The following is a 21,215-nucleotide window of genomic DNA, read 5'->3' as shown; positions in this document are numbered from 1 at the left end:
TGGCGTCTGGTGGAGTCCACAGCTCGTGTGGCGTCTGGTGGAGTCCACAGCTTGTGCGGCGTCTGGTGGCCTCCACAGCTCGTGTGGCATCTGGTGGAGTCCACAGCTTGTGCGGCGTCTGGTGGCCTCCACAGCTTGTGCGGCGTCTGACGGCCTCCACAGCTTGTGCGGCGTCTGGCGGCCTCCACAGCTTGTGTGGCGTCTGGCGGCCTCCACAGCTTGTGTGGCGTCTGGCGGCCTCCACAGCTTGTGTGGCGTATGGCTTCCTCCACAGCTTGTGTGGCGTCTGGCTTCCTCCACAGCTTGTGTGGCGTCTGACGGCCTCCACAGCTTGTGTGGCGTCTGGCGGCCTCCACAGCTTGTGCTGCGGGTTGGTGTCCAGAGCGCCAATATACCTCACAACGGGCCAATACACTCCACAGTCCACCACGCAAAACATCAATACACTCCATAGCGCGCCCATACAGTCAACAATCCTCCAATACACTCCACGACACACTCACGCCAGGTGACAGCCGACAGCCGTCACTCACTATCAGCTCAGGTAATGACAAGACACAAGAAATCAATAATTTTAACCTTGTCCACAATACTCTTCGTACTTAAAATACCTTCATTACTGAAATTCAATATTAAAAAATACTTATAGCCAGAACCAAAGATAAATATTAGAGGAATTATTCAGCTCTGAAAGCTTTCCTTGGCAGGGAGCCTAGATGACAGCCCGGGATAGACAGCCCGGGATAGACAGCCCGGGAAGACAGCCCGGGAAGACAGCCAGGAAGACAGCCAGGAAGACAGCCTGGGAAGACAGCCTGGGAAGACAGCCTGGGAAGACAGCCTGGAAGACAGCCTGGAACCTGGAAGACAGCCTGGAAGACAGCCAGGAAGACAGCCTGGAAGACAGCCAGGAAGACAGCCAAAACCCTTATGACACGTAATTGTTGGAGAATATTATTGTTGTTAAAGATTCGCTACCTGGAACAAAAAGTTCCAAGTAGCACGGGCTATGGTGAGCCCGTAGTGCCTGTTGGAGACTTTGTGCACCTCTACGCCCTGAGGAACATACGGAATATGGAGGGAAATAATTAGATAGACGCATGGGTAGAGAGGATGGGACATCCAGAAGGGTGTGTAGAGGAAAGGACAGGTACATCGGATAGACCCCAAACACCGGCCGTGATGAAGACACCAGCAGCAGCAGCAGCAGCAGCAGCAGCAGCAGCAGCAGCACTGTGTTGTCTATTGAAGGCAAGACTCGCCCAACGCCAAGCCGTTATATACTGTAAAGCACAACCGCTACAGGAAGTCCTGACGCGTGTCTGGCATAACTCAATATCATTATGACTTTTTCCGGGCACCGAGATGTGATTAGCGCCAGGGAGCCAGTCTCCGGCATGGCAGCAGTCAAGCCAGCAGACAAGCAAGGTAGGGCAGGGCAGGGCAGGGCAGGGCAGGGCAGGGCAGGGCAGGGTAGCCCATGTAGGAGTCATATTCTTCAGCTGTTGGTAGTGTGTTGGGAGTGTTGAGGCATCTTCGCATGCCTCCTGGACAGAGGAGACAGGTTTTCTCGCCAGTGGTGGCCGGAGCGGTAGCAGCAGTGGCAGTCGTTGTCACTGTCGAGCACTGTCACTGTCGGGCACTGTCGCTGTAGGCCTGGCGGCCATGTCGCGCGGCTGCTCCGACGGTCGACAAACGGTACAATAATGAGAACCAACCACAACCCAATACCATAACACGACAGCTAATCTAACAAAAAACATGCATCAACAAACCAACAAGTCTGAAAGGCACGAAACTCGCCCTTCTCTACTTGACCAGAGATGTATGAAATATCTAAACCCAGCTAATAATTGTTAATAAATTTCACAAGCTCAGATAATAATATAATATATTACAGGCAATATGGACAAAAGACAAAGAGCCTGATTGATCAGGTCGATACAAAGGAGACTGTTTAATTTGTTTATTGACTACGTCAACCACCAGCGTTAATTGGAACAGTATTTACAAATCAAGCTATTCACAGTCTTCAGTTACCAACGCCGACCCAACCACGCAGGGAAATATACCCGTCATTTGGAGGAATGTTTATGAGCCAATATGAGTTTCATGCGATGGAATATGGTCATACTTCGCGCACACAAGCTTAACCTCTATGTTTATACTGTATAATAACCAGAATTGAAAATTATCGTTTGTGTCACCCAACTGCTGACCCTCGAGTGTGAAACAACGAGGTGGGGGGGGGGGGGAGGGGGAGGAAGGGGGGGGGGGGGAAGGGGGGGAAGGGGGGGGGGAAGGGGGGGCTCTGACAAGCTGCTCTCCGCTGATCGTCCTGTCCCCGTCGAGACCACCAGAGAGACGATAGCCCTCAGGTAAATTCTGGTAAATACCAGTTGTAATGCTGGTATTGTCAAAATATATATATATATATATATATATATATATATATATATATATATATATATATATATTCTGACGGTAACGCGTTGGTGTTCGGCTGTTCAAAGCTAGGGGTATGGCCTCGTCACATAGTATTAAAAAAAAATAGAAAATCTGGAACTTCGTCTGTGGTAAGGTAAGGAGAAGACACACAAAACACAAGTAAATTTTAACAATGGAATTTTAATTACGTTAAAGAAATAAAACATGAATAAAATGAACAAACAAATTCGTATAATAAAATCAATCAATCAAAATAATAAGAATAATTAAATGACACAATGAAAAGTTATGTTAAGACAAAATAACAAGAAGTGCAATATTCAAGTATATGAAAGGTGCTGGAATATTGGCTTTAAGCTATCACCTCCCTCAGTATACGTACGCTAAAGCTTACGTCTAGCAGGGAGAAGTGTTAACTGTGAAAGCACGGAATATTCTGAGGTCTGAGGTCGTGGCGGCCCCAGACATCAAGTAGTATGGGGGGGTGGAGTGCAGTTGCAGCCCGACCGGCGACCAATCAGAGGAGCCGGCAGCAAGACAGGTAGTTTGGCGGTTTGAGTCTGAGCAGGTGTTCCTGGCTGCATACGTTTTGCGCTCTGGCAAACCTTGGAGATGTTGTTATCGTTGTTGGACATTTCTTCCATAGTAGTTTTATATATATATAACGACGTAATTGTGGAGGGAAGAGCAGGCTCAATCTCTTGAAGGAGATTATCGTCACAATATATATATATATATATATATATATATATATATATATATATATATATATATATATATATATATATATATATTGGGGTCTGTTTAGGACCTGTTGCGGCACTGTCATCTTCAATGACAGTCATGTGGACATCATCTACTACATTGTTCCCGCCTCCTGCACCGACCTTGACTTCCGGCAGATGTGGTTGGAATTTGAGTGGGAAAATAAGGTGACGGTTAACAGCCAGATGCCGGAGCTAAAAGCATAGTTGGATTACCTGTGAAAATCCCCCACTCACCGTCGTGTCATAATCTACAGCACGGCTCGTGGAATAGAAATTAACCTCATAAATCAATGAGCCACCTGACCTTAACTTATTAGGTGGTAATATGTTAAGTGTAGAGTAAAAGTCTTAAGTAAAATCCACCAGTTTACTGGGGCGAACTTTTCTACATGACACAGCTTCTTACGTACAGAAATCTCTCTATACATATCTTGAGGTTATCTTGAGATGATTTCGGGGCTTTAGTGTCCCCGCGGCTCGGTCCTCGACCAGGTCTCCACCCCCAGGAAGCAGCCCGTGACAGCTGACTAACACCCAGGTACCTATTTTACTGCTAGGTAACAGTCTCACAACCAAATAACAATGAAGTAAATTAACACAAAGCACAAGTCATAACAGCTAGATGTCACTAAGCACAAATAAACTAATAACATTGGAACACTAGTTCACTCAAGGTTCACTCACTGGCAGGGTGTGAACATTGTGGGTGGTGACGTTACATGACCAGAGTGAAGGGGGTATACTGCCTCAGCATCAACATCAATAACACAACTCGGTGAACTAACACTTGGTCTTCAGAAAAAAAGTAAGTCCCAATTGGACTGGCAAATCGAAAATCTTTTCTCAAATAGAGTCGACAATGACCGGAAATATGACAAAGTCAAGAAATTTTCTACTGAAGTTAAAGTCCACAATGACTTGACAAAGGGCAAAGTCAATTACTCGTCTTCAAACGTAGAGTTACAATGACTGAAATATCTGGCAAAGTCAAGAATCTCGTCTCAGACGTTAAAGTCCACAAACCATGAAAGTCCAGAATCTCCTCTCCCGAGGTAATGTCCACCCCGGCACCAAAATATGACGGAGTCCCCAAACGGCTTAACTATTATTATAAGTCACCTTACCACAATAGTTACAATTTAAGAATATGGAGGATTCTTAAATTGTAACTATCACGTGAGGTGTGTATAAACCTGATCAGTCACGATCATTGTTTTTTGTTCATATTGCCTGTAATAGTATACATTTTATTATTATCTGAAATGGTGAAATTTATTAACACTATTAATTGGGTTTACACATGTCATACATCTCTGAATACTTTGTAACGCACCACCTGGTATTCCACAAGCACCCACCACCTGGTCGACGCCTCACCTGGTTGGCCGTAAGCACCCACCACCTGGTCGACGCCTCACCTGGTTGGCCGTAAGCAACCACCACCTGGTCCAGACTTACAAGAGGAGACAATGGTGGTGCAGCCCGTCCTACTAAGGTCTCCAACATCAAGAAAACGATAAATGTAAAGTATCCCCTCCTAACTTACCAGAGGACCCAAAACAGAAAACGGGACAGTACGTCACTTTCGCGAGCCGCTTCCATTTTCTAGTACAACAATTTTTTGGCCTTATGTAACGCCTACGAGCGAAAAGCGACGTTCTTCGTAGGAGGACAGGTTGCTGGTGATGGATGTGTACACGGGGGGGAGGGGGGGGGGGAACGGCAGGCCCTCCTGTCAGGCTGTTCACATGCTCGCTAAATGATCTCACTTGATTAATGACCGTTGCAATTATTCATTGTCCTCCTCCCCTCAATGTTATCGCGAGGAGCATGCTAGGTTATGGTGAAGTGTGTGTCTTAGTTATCGTGAGGTGTGCATGTTGTTGGTTATCGTGGTGTGCATGTTGTTGGTTATCGTGGTGTGCATGTTGTTGGTTATCGTGAGGTGTGCGTGTTGTTGGTTATCGTGAGGTGTGTGTATCTTGGTTATCGTGAGATGTGTGTCTAGGTTATCGTGAGATGTGTGTCTAGGTTATCGTAAGAAGTATGTCTAGGTTATCGCGGGGAATATTCCTTGACTATCCTGAGGAACATTCCGAGGCTATCGCGAAGAGCATTCCTAGGTTATCGTGATGAACGTTACTAAGCTATCGTGAGGGAAACACTTCGGTTATCACCGACAACATTCCTAGGTTATCGCGAGTGAACCTTTCAGGTCCTTGAAGAACTTCAGCATTAACCCCCCCCCCCCCCCCACACACACGCGAGAAATGAAAGTAACAACGTTTCGAACCTCCCTGGAGCCTCAAGTGGTTTAAGGGACGAAACAGTGAGAGAGAAGGAGAGGTAATGCTGAGAATATAATGATGAAAAAAAAAAGTTTAGGGGTGGGGTAGGGGGGGGGGTAGAAATAGCTTAAGCTACTCTATCCCTTTGAGATGCATTTCTTTTTTGTCTCAATAAACATATTTGAACTTGAAAAACCAGTTAATATTCCTTACTTTTCACCTGCTCTTCTTTCATCTCACCTTCCGACAAAAAATGGTCACAGCCCCGCTTCTGTGCCAGGTAAGTCCACTACGGGGCTCACCATAGCCCGTGCTACTTGCAACTGTTTGTTTCGAGTAGCTGAATCGAAAATAACAACGTTTCGTCCCATTATGGGGCTACTCACGCCACCTCCTGAGTGGCTTAATCTTCATCAATCAATCGTTTCGTCCCTCACAGCCTGATAATGGTGCAGCGTGGACCGAAACGTCTTCGTCTAGTCTTTTCAAACGTGTGGGTTGTTGATCTTCAGTCATGTTATTGCTTGTGACTTTCACTCTCAAGTTAGAGAAGCGTGTCCAGGTTCTTGGAAATTTTTCCAGACGACCATTTGCAGGCTTCTGAAGAATGTTTTTAAGTTGCCAGGAGATTTACGAGGACGTGAATGCATGTTTCAAAGATGTTCACTGGAACATGTCTAGGTACACAGTTTTGGGTTTACAAGCAAACCTGACACGATATGACATACATATCCCTAAAATAAAATAATCTTGGTATACATACCGTAGCTCTCCTCCACCGACATCCAACGGACGACTTACCTGAAATAAAAAATTTGCAAATTTAGGTAAACATATAGAAATTAAGGAACACATTTGAAAATTCTATCATTAAATGTCGTCTTGCATTGAGGAGGGAAGGAGCATCTTCCCGAGGCGTATGTTGTGTGATTAATAGTGTGTGAGGGAGCAGGGGAGGACGACACACACACAAGAGTGGGCGGCGCAGTAACAGCAATAAACATCTCAATGAAAATGTTAAAAAAGAAAAATTAAGAAAAAAATAGAAACAGCAGAAACAGTAAATACAAATGAAAGTGAAACAAAATGGATAAGAAATAAACACAGAAAATATGATAAGTGGCGTGCATGCTTTACCTTCTATCCCTCCCTCCCTCTCCCTCTCCCTCCGTTCCTCTCCCTCTGTCCGTACCTCCCTCCCTCTGTCCGTACCTCCCTCCCTCTGTCCCTCCCTCCCCACACACACACACACAGATCGGAATTCGGTAAATAAGATGGAAATATCTGAGGAAGGAATCAATCCCGGAAGCTATAAGATGGAGCCATTCCTCACTGTCCTCGTCCCAGACAACACACATTTATCAGCCCTACAACTCCGATGATATGAACACACATTTTGCAAGGAAAATATTGCACGGAGATCAACACGAGCAGCTGATAACGACAAGAGTAGATATCTTAGTGTAATTAGAAATATCCCATAATTACAGACCTCTCAAGGTGCTCAAAAGTGAACTTGATACGTACCTCTGAAGGATACCTGGATCAACCAGGCTGTGATGTAGTTGTCAGATTGCGAGCAGCAGCGTCCAGAAGTCTGAGACAGTGTTCAGCACACACACACACACACACACACACAGTTAGAAACAGTTAATTGACAGTTGAGAGGCGGGCCGAAAGAGCAAAGCTCAACCCCCGCAAACACAACTGGGTGAACACACACACACACACACACACACACACACACACACACACACACACACACACACACACACACACACACACACACACACACACAAAACTAGTCACGAGAACACTCATCGAACACCGAGAGGAATGTGTGTTTTCTGGCGCGAATGTCTCCCAAAAATTTCCTGTTTCTAATGCTTCGCTGTCACGCCAACACCCCTTCTCGTCCCCCCCCCCTCTACACCCTTCCCATCTCCCCCCCCCCCCCCGCTACACCCTTCCCATCTTTTCCCCTCCCCCCTCTACACCCTTCCTATCCCCCCCCCCCCCTTCTGGTAACTGGTCGAACGATTCATCTCACAAACCAGCTCAACCAATCAACAACTCCAGATGTATAACTAATTTTGAAACATAATGTGAGCTCTTTAGAGAAGATTCAGGGTCTGGAGACGTCCACTACCGCCCGGCGAGTACTCTACCGCCATAAATATAGGCGAGTGGCCATATATTCCAACCTTTCGTCTTCAATATTGTCTGAAGTGGGATATATTACTTCATACCTCCATAAAAATTCTCCCACTCTACTCCGAGCGGAAATATTCCTCTTTAAATACATATTGAAGCCGTTTGGTGGGATCGAACCCGCATCCTGGACTCAAGACACACGCATTACCGATTAAACCATGATGAGCTAAACGGATCTCAATAAGAATTAAAATTTAATTTACATGTATTAATCAGGTTCTTGTGATTTCATTGTGTTATTCTCTTCTTCAGCCACATACGGTGACATGCTCCGTCATGTTGAGATATGCTCTCACGCTCCGCCTGGGAGATACCTGAATGCGAAAGTGTATGCTCATATGATTGTAAAGGTAGACGTACTTTAACGCTCTTTCAAACAAGACATGCTCCTATGCTGGTTCAAGTTGATCTATGCTTCTCTTGGATGATAATCAATATTATGCTCTCTGCGTTATGATTCTATCCTATGCTGCAAGTTGAGATATGCTCCACCAAGTTGATATAGATTTCCATCTTCTTTCAAAAAGACAATATACTGCCATGCTCTTCAAAAACTGTGGGATGTCGCTCTGCTCCCCCAAGACAATATATCCTTCAAGACGTATGCAAGATCGACCTTACGCCGTAACCCATTCTTGATAGCATAATAATTACCAGAATTATTAGCCACCATCTGCGACATCAAAACACACACACACCAGTTGTGTGTGTGTGTGTGTGTGTGTGTGTGTGTGTGTGTGTGTGTGTGTGTGTGTGTGTGTGTGTGTGTGTGAGAATCTGTACATCAGTTGATTGACAGTTAAGAGGCGGGACCAAAGAGCCAGAGCTCAACCCCCGCAAGCCCAATTAGGCGAGTACAATTAAACACACACACACACACACACACACCAGTTGTGTGTGTGTGTGTGTGTGTGTGTGTGTGTGTGTGTGTGTGTGTGTGTGTGTGTGTGTGTGTGTGTGTGTGTGTGTGTACTCACCTATATACTCACCTATATGTGCTTGCAGGATCGAGCATTGACTCTTGGATCCCGCCTTTCTAGCTATCGGTTGTTTACAGCAATGACTCCTGTCCCATTTCCTTATCATACCTAGTTTTAAAAGTATGAATAGTATTTGCTTCCACAACCTGTTCCCCAAGTGCATTCCATTTTTCTACTACTCTCACGCTAAAAGAAAACTTCCTAACATCTCTGTGACTCATCTGAGTTTCCAGTTTCCACCCATGTCCCCTCGTTCTGTTATTATTACGTGTGAACATTTCATCTATTTCCACTTTGTCAATTCCCCTGAGTATTTTATATGTCCCTATCATATCTCCTCTCTCCCTTCTTTTCTCTAGTGTCGTAAGGTTCAGTTCCTTCAGCCGCTCTTCATATCCCATCCCTCGTAACTCTGGGACAAGCCTCGTCGCAAACCTCTGAACCTTCTCCAGTTTCTTTATGTGTTTCTTCAGGTGGGGGCTCCATGATGGCGCGGCATACTCTAAGACGGGTCTCACGTAGGCAGTGTAAAGCGCCCTAAAAGCTTCTTCATTTAGGTTTCTGAATGAAGTTCTAATTTTCGCCAGTGTAGAGTACGCTGCTGTCGTTATCCTATTTATATGTGCCTCAGGAGTTAGATTAGGTGTCACATCCACTCCCAGGTCTCTTTCTCGAATCGTTACAGGTAGGCTGTTCCCCTTCATTGTGTACTGTCCCTTTGGTCTCCTGTCACCTGATCCCATTTCCATAACTTTACATTTACTGGTGTTAAACTCCAGTAGCCATTTCCCTGACCATCTCTGCAGCCTGTTTAAGTCCTCTTGGAGGATCCTACAATCCTCGTCTGTCACAACTCTTCTCATTAATTTTGCGTCATCTGCAAACATTGACATGTATGATTCCACTCCTGTAAACATATCATTTACGTAAATTAGAAAGAGGATTGGTCCCAGCACCGATCCTTGAGGTACTCCACTTGTTACTGTTCGCCAGTCCGACTTTTCGCCCCTTACCATTACCCTCTGGCTCCTTCCTGTTAGGTAGTTCTTCACCCATACTAGGGCCTTTCCGCTTACTCCTGCCTGCCTCTCAAGTTTGTATAGCAGTCTCATGTGCGGTACCGTATCAAAGGCCTTTTGGCAGTCAAGAAATATGCAGTCTGCCCAGCCTTCTCTGTCCTGCCTTATCCTTGTTACTTTATCATAGAATTCTAAAAGGTTTGTTAGGCATGATTTCCCTGTCCAGAACCCATGTTGGTGCTTGTTTACAAACCCAATGCTCTCCAGGTGCTCAACAAGTCTTAGCCTAATTATTCTTTCAAGTATTTTGCAGGGGATGCTTGTCAGTGATACGGGTCTGTAGTTAAGTGCCTTCTCCCTATCACCTTTTTTGAAAATCGGTACGACATTTGCCTCCTTCCAGCAACTGGGCAATTCTCCCGACATAAGTGACTCATTAAAGATCATTGCCAGAGGCACGCTGAGAGCCTGCGCTGCCTCTTTAAGTATCCACGGTGATACTTTGTCTGGTCCAACAGCTTTATTTGCATCCAGTGTTGTCAACTGTTTCATTACATCCTCTGCTGTCACCTCTATATCTGATAGTCTTTCATCTTGGGTAATCTCTTCTAACAATGGGAGCTGCTCAGGCTCGGTTGTGAACACTCCATGGAATTTTGCATTCAGTACCTCGCAGATTTCCTTGTCGCTTTCTGTATATGCCCCTTCTGTTTTCCTCAGTCTTGTCACTTGGTCATTTACCGACATCTTCCTTCTTATATGGCTATGTAGTAATTTTGGTTGCTTTTTCGCTTTGACTGCAATATCATTCTCATAATTTCTTTCCGACACTCGTCTTATGTTAATGTAATCATTCCTAGCTCCGTTACATCTAATCCTGTTGTCCTCTGTCCTTTGTCTTCTGTACTTCCTCCACTCCCTCCTGCTTCTCACCTTTGCTTCCTGACACTGTCTATTAAACCATGGGTTATTATATTCCCTCCTGCTTTTTTCCTTTATTGTTGGAATAAATCTATCTTCAGCCTCCTTGCATTTCAATATGACTTGGTTCATCATACCTTGCACACTGTGTGTGTGTGTGTGTGTGTGTGTGTGTGTGTGTGTGTGTGTGTGTGTGTGTGTGTGTGTGTGTGTGTGTGTGTGTGAGAATCTGTACATCAGTTGATTGACAGTTAAGAGGCGGGACCAAAGAGCCAGAGCTCAACCCCCGCAAGCCCAATTAGGCGAGTACAATTAAACACACACACACACACACACACACACACACACACACACACACACACACACACACACACACACACACACACACACACCTGCGTGTGTTGTCCGTGGACATCTTCAAGAGGAAACTAGATTGTTTCCTCCAAGGAGTGCCGGACCAACCGGGCTGTGGTGGATATGTGGGTCTGCGGGCCGCTCCGAGCAACAGCCTGGTGGACCAAGCTCTCATGTCAAGCCTGGCCTCGGGCCGGGCTTGGGGAGTAGAACTCCCAGAACCCCATCAGCCAGGTATCAACCAACACACACACACTACAACAATTATAATTTTCTCTAAAATATATTAAAACTTTAATAACCCAAAAAAGCATTTCATTCCTCTTAAAAAAAAACCTCACATACGAGAATACTTTTCAAATATTTTCGCGGGTGAGTGAGCTATAAACCATTAATGTTAAAATTAGTTTCAGCGAGTTAGGTGCGAGAGCCAAGCGTAATGCCAGCACGTGTATAATAGGATTTGTTTGATATCATGCGACACGTGTTGGTTAAACCACTAGTTTGGTTACATCCGTGTCTCTCACTCCTCAGTAGAGAGGAGGAGAGGCAGGGGTGGAGAGAGGAGGAGAGGCAGGGGTGGAGAGAGGAGGAGAGGCAGGGGTGGAGAGAGGAGGAGAGGCAGGGATGTAGAGAGAAGGAGAGGCAGGGATGTAGAGAGAAGGAGAGGCAGGGATGTAGAGAGAAGGAGAGGCAGGAATGTAGAGAGAAGGAGAGGCAGGGATGTAGAGAGAAGGAGAGGCAGGGGTGGAGAGAGGAGGAGAGGCAGAGTGTGTCAAGGGAAGAAGGAGAGGCTATTCAAGTGTGGGGTAGGTCGCTCAGATTGGACTTTCCGTCATTTTTAATGTCCTGTGCCCTCCTCACCCCGCCCCCCCCCCAGGCCCCTTATCACCTTGCATTTGCTTGTATTAAAGTCGAGCAACCATTTAACAATCCCACCCTCTCTAGGCTGCTCATATCTATCCCGGAGCGGTTTTCAATCGTCATCTGCTCTCATACAACCCATCAATTCTGCATCATCAGCGAGTATTTACAGGGAGCATCGTACTTTCTGTGGTGTCCGAGCATTTACTTCTTTACCTGTGGTTTACCCGTGTATAATTCAAGAGGCTATATAATCTCGCAACCTAGTCAAGTGTCAGGCTACTCTGGTAATTGTTTTTTTTCAGGGTACTTTATTTTTACTTTTTACTTGTAGGGTACTTTTTTTCCCTGTAATTTTCCCTGTAATCGTAGCCCATGGGCCCAGGTAGCCATCACAGTCAGGATGATCCAGGCTGTTGCGTGTTTACAGGGGCTTATTGTCGCCTTCTCCTGCACTTAATGACCCCTTAAGTTGCACCGCTCCAGAGATAAATAATCGCTCTTACTGAATACAAAATCCTTCCTTGTGAAGACGTTTGACCGACAACACATGGAACTTAACTTCATAATGTGGCTGAAAACGCTCAAGCTCTGCAGCTTGTAAAGTGAAAGCTTAATACTGCGCCAGTGACCAGTAAATGTGCGAAGCTTCAGCCACAATACTGGCCACCATTAACACAACAAACAAACATTATCCCCCGCACACCGTCATATGCTTCAACAAATCGCTAGCGCCCAGCAGCAACGTAAATAAAAAATACTGTATAACGGCATTCATGCCAGCGAAATATACGGCATGCTGCACACTGCTGCAAGCATGACGTTTAAAATACGGAATACGCAGCATTTCACGTGTTCTATGTCCGCCATAAAGCGCTTTTCCAGCAAGCGGAGTGATCTGACGAAACGCGAAAGAAAATGCTGCATTTTGCTATTTTTCCCTTTTTTCGTAAACCAGGTACGCGAAATGGTGCGAGAGGGGTAGATTCTGGGTTTGTAGAAGGGGGGAGGGAAGGGTAGATACTAGACTTGAAGGGAAATGGTAGACAAGGGCTTGTCGAAGAGGAAAAGGTGGTAGAAACTGCGCTTGTGAAAGGGGAGGGGAAGGTAGATGCTGTGCGTGTAGAGGGAAGATGAAGGGTGGATTCTGGGTGGGTGGAGAGTTGTTGTGTTATTGGGTTTGTCGAAGAGGAAGATTTGGTGGACATTAGGAAGCCAGTGGCTGAGCGGACAGAACACTGGACGCGTGGTCCCGGGTTCGATCCCGGGCGCCGGAAAGAAACAATGTACCCATTGCTTCTTTCACCCTGATGCTCCTGTTACCTAGCAATAAATAGGTACCTGGGAGTTAGTCAGCTGTCACGGGCTGCTTCCTGGGGGTGGAGGCCTGGTCGAGGACCGGGCCGCGGGGACACTAAGCCCCGAAATCATCTGAAGATAACCTCAACAAGACAGTGGACTTGTCACAGGGATACAGAGCTTGTGGTACGCGGGGAGGTGGGTACCAGGCTTGTGGGACACCTATGGCAGATACTGGCTTCCTCAATGATATAAATGGGTTATTCATACATACATGTACACAAATACATATACATATGTAGATGGGTAAGTAGTAACAGTTGTGTAACTAGCTTCATATAATTGTCACTTGCTTAGTAAACGAACTGTGGGGTTCAGTTCCTGAACCGATAATGTGCCTTGTAACCCTTTCCACCACCTTTTACGGGATGGGTATGGGGTGCATAATGAAAAAATGAATAATAATAACAAAGAGGGAGCGACATATTGAGTTTGCGAAACTGAAAGGGAGGCGAGGAGGAGATACTTAAAGAACAAATCCAAGAGGGCAGTGATAAGGGTTCGAACCTACGTCCGAGAGGATCCCAGAGGCGCCTTAATCGGCTGTACCACGACACGGTAAAAAGAATTGCAACTGGGAATTCATCTGCCCTCACAGGGATCCTGCAGCCTCTCCGAGACACAAACCAGGGTTTTACACAACTCCCCCATGCACCCGAGCTCTGTCAATAAGCTGTTCTACCTCGTCAAGATCGTCTCTGACTGCCTTTTATTCTCTTCTCCCAGTGCTATGGGTCCCCACAATTGCCTTAGAATTGGCACACCCACCCACAATTATTATTATTATATATATATATATATATATATATATATATATATATATATATATATATATATATATATATATATATATATATATGACTGAAAACTCACACCCCAGAAGTGACTCGAACCCATACTGCCAGGAGCAACGCAACTGGTATCTACAGGGACGCCTTAATCCACTTGACCATCACCCCAAAGAATGAGGTGATTTGATAAAATGCTATGCCCAAGATTACCATCCGAGTGCCGGCGGGGAAGTGGTTCAAATAGCTTCGGCTATCACTTCCTTATGTCCGGTCGTGATGGTCAAGCGGATTAAGGCGTCCCTGTAGATACCAGTTGCGTTGCTCCTGGGAGTATGGGTTCGAGTCACTTCTGGGGTGTGAGTTTTCAGTCGCATATAGTCCTGGGGACCATTCAGGCTTGTTCGCATATATATATATATATATATATATATATATATATATATATATATATATATATATATATATATATATATATATACACACACACACACACACACAATACATGCATGTACAAGGTTGGGTGTGCTGAATCCTGCCGCTCTGGTGCTTTAGCTAGACAGGTCACGCGATAAATTTAAAGCCGTGAACGAGACCAGTCAATAAAACAGAAAAAACACACATCAAACAACTTTCCGTTTTATCGTAATCCTACTGGGGCAAAATGAGCTCACGTAGGCAGGCGTAAAAATGGGGAAATTTTTTTTTTTTTTTTTTAAATACTGTACCAATCGCTGGAAAGTCATCAGTCATTTGTTGCTCTTAGTATCTCGCCCTTCTCCCTCACTAACGCGCGCGCGCACACTGAAATGTGCACGCGCGTCTGCTTTCAACCTGTCCTTATACTAGGCTCGTTAAAGCAGCGGCCATTCTCCCCAGACGAATTCATCAATTTTAAAAAGTGCTTTGTTCTCACATATAAATTAATATTCTTATAAATAAAAATTTTATAAATAAATAGGTGTAGCTTAGGTTAAGGGTTTAGACTCTATTGGCGATTATTTGTATTTGAAGTACGTGGATGAAGCTTTTATAGAATTGTGGTTCGAACTGAGTACGCGAGCGAAGCACTTGTTCCGGAAGTGTTCGGATGTCATCAGTTGTGAGTCGTGTGTAAACCGCTTTTCATGCATAATCAAGGGGTTTGGCGACTGGATTAACGAGCTTGGATCTTTGTATGCGAGGAAAGGCTGCAACTTTTAACTACGGGAGTTTGAATGATTCATGACGATGAGTCGAGCCGAAATAGATGAGAATGGCAAGATACTTCAAGATGGCTTGGAGAAACTCCCACATTTGATCCAAGAAATGACTCCTGGATTTTAACACCAGCAAGTGTATGGTGATGGAAATGGAACAGGTGACAGATCAAAAGGACGATACACACTGAAGGGAAACTACCTTCCTTTAACGACTAGAGAAAGAGACCCGTATGATGTAACATCGAACCTAACTCCATGGGCTAAACCAATAGGATAACATCAGCGGTACACAACACTACACTAGCAAAAGTCAGATCATTCACGACCCTATATAAGGAGACCTTTAGATCACTGCACACCGCCACCGGGAGGTTATCTTGAGATGATTTCGGGGCTTTAGTGTCCCCGCGGCCCGGTCCTCGACCAGGCCTCCACCCCTCAGGAAGCAGCCCGTGACAGCTGACTAACACCCAGGTACCTATTTTACTGCTAGGTAACAGGGGCATAGAGTGAAAAACTCTGCCCATTGTTTCTCGCCGGCGCCTGGGATCGAACCCAGGACCACAGGATCACAAGTCCAGCGTGCTGTCCGCTCGGCCGACCGGCTCCCGGGAGAAACTGGGAGACCAGTTTTGGAATATGCCGCTCCATCATGGAGCCCTATCTAAAAAAAAATAATAACTCAAAAGAGTTCATTCAGTTGCAACGAGGCTCGTCCCATCGTTGCGAGCGATGGTGTATGAAGACCGAAAGAACTAGATCTGATGATAGAAAGGAGAGGGGATAGACATGATAGAGGCGTATAAAATACTAATGGAGGGATTTAGAAGAGAGAAAGAGGTAACGTTCACAATGACAAACCCGTGTCCTCTTGATCCAGTAGGTCAAGAGGACAAGGGAGGAAGCTTGAGACACACATGAGCCGTAATGTTAGAAAGTTTTCTTTTAGTGGAATTGAGAAAATGGAATGAATTAAACGAGCAAGTGGTAGAAGAAAACTATTCAACAAGTCTAAAGTAGAATAGGTAGAAAACTAGGTCGGGAGTCATTGCATTAGACGACCAGTGGTTGGCAGGGATGGGGGAAAGGGGGGTCTACCACGGGTGGAAGGGGGGGGGGGTCTACTACGGGTGGAAGGGGGAGGGTCTACCACGGGTGGAAGGGGGGGGGTCTACCACGGGTGGAAGGGGGGGGTCTACCACGGGTGGAAGGGGGGGTCTACCACGGGTGGAAGGGGAATGGTGAAAATTAATTCACCATTTGTGACTGGTGGCTCCACTTGAAAGACAAAAAATTATTTTACTCGATTAAAAATCCTTAGTAAAAAAATTAACACATTTCAAAAATGCTCTTGAAAAAAACTGATTTAAAAAAAAGATACTTTTGTTCAGTAAATGCCGTGTAAAAATATAACCGGGCCCGGAGGATATACCTGGAGCATACCTGGAGTGTGTTTCGCGAGTTCACCTACTCCCCGAGCCCGGCCTGGCTAGGCTCGACTAGTAACAACTTGGTCCAACAGGCTGTTGCTTGGAGCAGGCCCACAGCCCCCCCCCTAACATCCACTACAACCTGCTTGGTCCGGCACTTCTTGCAAGAACCTGTCCAAGTGTCTCATGAATACATCAACCTTCGTTCCGGGAATATTTGTAATGCATGCTGGGAGGATGTTGAACAGCTGTGGACCTCTGTTGTCCAGTGTTCTCTGATGGACAGGATGGACAGAGTGAACTGATCTTCATTACTCGTATAATCTGAGATCTTTTTTTCCCAGGGCAAATATGACCTTACACAACCTCGTTTGTAAGATGTGTAGCACATTAGCGGCGGCTTCCTGTGTACCCGCTGCCACCAGGGTACAGTGGGGGGGGGGGGGGGGGGGTGGAGAGGAGGAGGGTGGGGGTGGAGAGGAGGAGGGGTGGAGAGGAGGAGGGGTGGAGAGGAGGAGGGGTGGAGAGGAGGGGGGTGGAGAGGAGGGGGGGGGTGGAGAGGAGGGGGGTGTGGAGAGGAGGGGGGGGGGGTGTAGAGGAGGGAGGGGTGTGGAGAGGAGGGAGGGGGGTGGAGAGGTGGAGGGTTAGGAGGAGGGAGTGAGGGGGGGAGGGATGGGGGGCAGGGATGGGGGGGGGAGGGAAGTGAGAGCGACGGAGGGAAAGTGATTGAGGGAGAGAGGGGGAGGAAAGGAGAGATAAGAACGAAAATTGGTTAGGATAATGAAGGAGAGAGAGCGAGATAAAAGGAATGGAGGTAGAGAGATGGAAGTGAGGATAAAGGAAGGTGTTCTGCGAGAGGATATAAAAGGAGAGAAAGAGAGGGGTGGGAATAAAAGGGAAGAAGGAACAAGAGAAAATACGCCCGCAAGCTACTTAGCCAAACAGATTTTTCTCCATCATAGCTCATTAAATTACTGGAATTTAAGTGAAATCTCTCCCCCGGCTCAGCACCATTTCCTGCTACACCAGAGGTCACCTCCACGCCACACCAGAGGTCGCCTCCACGCTACACCAGAGGCCACCTCTACGCCACACCAGAGGTCGCCACCTCTACGCCACACCAGAGGTCGCCACCTCTACGCCACACCAGAGGTCGCCACCTCCACGCCACACCAGAGGTCGCCACCTCCACGCCACACCAGAGGTCGCCACCTCTACGCCACACCAGAGGTCGCCACCTCTACGCTACACCAGAGGTCGCCACCTCTACGCCACACCAGAGGTCGCCACCTCTACGCCACCTCTACGTTACACCAGAGGTCGCCACCTCTACGCCACACCAGAGGTCGCCACCTCTACGCCACACCAGAGGTCGCCACCTCTACGCCACACCAGAGGTCGCCACCTCTACGCTACACCAGAGGTCGCCACCTCTACGCCACACCAGAGGTCGCCACCTCTACGCCACCTCTACGTTACACCAGAGGTCGCCACCTCTACGCCACACCAGAGGTCGCCACCTCTACGCCACACCAGAGGTCGCCACCTCTACGCCACACCAGAGGTCGCCACCTCTACGCCACACCAGAGGTCGCCACCTCTACGTTACACCAGAGGTCGCCACCTCTACGCCACACCAGAGGTCGCCACCTCTACGCTACACCAGAGGTCGCCACCTCTACGCCACACCAGAGGTCGCCACCTCTACGCTACACCAGAGGTCGCCACCTCTACGCCACACCAGAGGTCGCCACCTCTACGCCACACCAGAGGTCGCCACCTCTACGCCACACCAGAGGTCGCCACCTCTACGTTACACCAGAGGTCGCCACCTCTACGTTACACCAGAGGTCGCCACCTCTACGCCACACCAGAGGTCGCCACCTCTACGCTACACCAGAGGTCGCCACCTCCACGCCACACCAGAGGTCGCCACCTCTACGCTACACCAGAGATCGCCACCTCTACGCCACACCAGAGGTCGCCACCTCTACGCCACACCAGAGGTCGCCACCTCTACGCCACACCAGAGGTCGCCACCTCTACGCCACACCAGAGGTCGCCACCTCTACGCCACACCAGAGGTCGCCACCTCTACGCCACACCAGAGGTCGCCACCTCTACGCCACACCAGAGGTCGCCACCTCTACGCCACACCAGAGGTCGCCACCTCTACGCCACACCAGAGGTCGCCACCTCTACGCCACACCAGAGGTCGCCACCTCTACGCCACACCAGAGGTCGCCACCTCTACGCCACACCAGAGGTCGCCACCTCTACGCCACACCAGAGGTCGCCACCTCTACGCCACACCAGAGGTCGCCACCTCTACGCCACACCAGAGGTCGCCACCTCTACGCCACACCAGAGGTCGCCACCTCTACGCCACACCAGAGGTCGCCACCTCTACGCTACACCAGAGGTCGCCACCTCTACGCCACACCAGAGGTCGCCACCTCTACGCCACACCAGAGGTCGCCACCTCTACGTTACACCAGAGGTCGCCACCTCTACGCCACACCAGAGGTCGCCACCTCTACGCTACACCAGAGGTCGCCACCTCTACGCCACACCAGAGGTCGCCACCTCTACGCTACACCAGAGGTCGCCACCTCTACGCCACACCAGAGGTCGCCACCTCTACGCCACACCAGAGGTCGCCACCTCTACGCCACACCAGAGGTCGCCACCTCTACGTTACACCAGAGGTCGCCACCTCTACGCCACACCAGAGGTCGCCACCTCTACGCCACACCAGAGGTCGCCACCTCTACGTTACACCAGAGGTCGCCACCTCTACGCCACACCAGAGGTCGCCACCTCTACGCCACACCAGAGGTCGCCACCTCTACGCCACACTAGAGGTCGCCACCTCTACGCCACACCAGAGGTCGCCACCTCTACGTTACACCAGAGGTCGCCACCTCTACGCCACACCAGAGGTCGCCACCTCTACGCTACACCAGAGGTCGCCACCTCTACGCCACACCAGAGGTCGCCACCTCTACGTTACACCAGAGGTCGCCACCTCTACGTTACACCAGAGGTCGCCACCTCTATGCCACACCAGAGGTCGCCACCTCTACGCCACACCAGAGGTCGCCACCTCTACGTTACACCAGAGGTCGCCACCTCTACGCCACACCAGGAGGTCACCTCTATGCTACACTAGAGGTCATTCCAACACCTCTTCCTTCGTTTGATGCAATTCCTTTCCTGCATCCTCTTTTAGTATCCATAATTATGAGGAGAAAGCGCTAAGCCAGTATGACTATAGCACTTGGAAGGGGTATGAGGGCAGGAATCTGGGGTATGAGGGCAGGGATCTGGGGTATGAGGGCAGGGATCTGGGGTATGAGGGAAGGGATCTGGGGTATGAGGGCAGGAATCTGGGGTATGAGGGCAGGGAACTGGGGTATGAGGACAGGGATCTGGGGTATGAGGGCAGGAATCTGGGGTATGAGGGCAGGGAACTGGGGTTGGAATTTTTTTTTCAACAACAGTAAGTTAAGGGTCCTCTGATAGGTTAGGTGGGCAGGAAATTCTCATGAAGTTTCAAAACGTTATGAAAAACATTAATTTAAAGTGTCCTTTTATAACCTCTGCGCGTACGCCGGACGACTCAAACAGAAAACGGAACAGTACGTCACTTTTGTGAGTCGATTTCATTTCAAATTACGTCCAAATTTGGCCATAGTGCGCATACCAGCCAAAAGTGACGTTATTTTTAAGAGGACGGGTTGATTCATAAATGTTAATAAGGCGTCGTCTTGTGCTTCAAGTGGGCACTTTCTCCACATGAAGATATCATTACTGGAGGAAAAGAAACTGCGGGCTCGCCATAGCCCGTGCTGCTTGGAGCTTTTTGTTCCGGGTAGTGAGTCTTAAACAACAACATACTGAAGGAAACTTTCACGGAGCCAAGGTAGTTACAGACGTGTCTATGCCTGGCTGAGGCATCTGAAGTCTCAACAACCACTTGACCCTCAAGACTACCCAATTGTTCACCCACATCTTTCAGACTATGAGAACCCCGCTTGGCCGATCCCATGACGTAGCATTTTTTCTTTTATTGTTGTCGCTGGAGGCGGCTAGTTTATTGTGCATCCCATACCCACCCTGTGAGCGGTAGCGCAAAAAGCATTACAGAGGGCACAAAAGGTCTTTATCAGACCTCATCTTAGATTATTATATAAACAATTTCATCTGTCCTTCACACCTTATAGTTACAATGTCAGCTAGTTGACACCGACAAGGTGGCCTGCCTCCCGCTGCGTGGGACGCACGTAATTAAGTACTGAAAGGTCGAGGACCGGACCGCAGGGACGCTAAGCCCCGAAACCATCAAGGTAACCTCAAGGCAAGATCAGGAGAAAGCGCTAAGCCATTACGACTATACAGTTCTTGGAAGTGATACGAGGCTAAGGAATTGGAATTGGGGGTAGGATAGATTGAAGGAATGGTGCCTAACCACTTGGGCTGGACGGTAGAGCGAGGGTCTCTGCGTTCAATCCCCGACCGTCGAAGTAGTTGGGCACCATTCCTTTCCACTGTCCCATCCCAAATTACGTTACCCTCATA

This window comes from Procambarus clarkii, chromosome 41, assembly GCF_040958095.1.
Source record: "Procambarus clarkii isolate CNS0578487 chromosome 41, FALCON_Pclarkii_2.0, whole genome shotgun sequence".
NCBI classification, from domain to species: domain Eukaryota; kingdom Metazoa; phylum Arthropoda; class Malacostraca; order Decapoda; family Cambaridae; genus Procambarus; species Procambarus clarkii.
The sequence above is the reverse complement of the archived record's forward strand: the minus strand, read 5'-3'. Positions refer to the sequence as shown.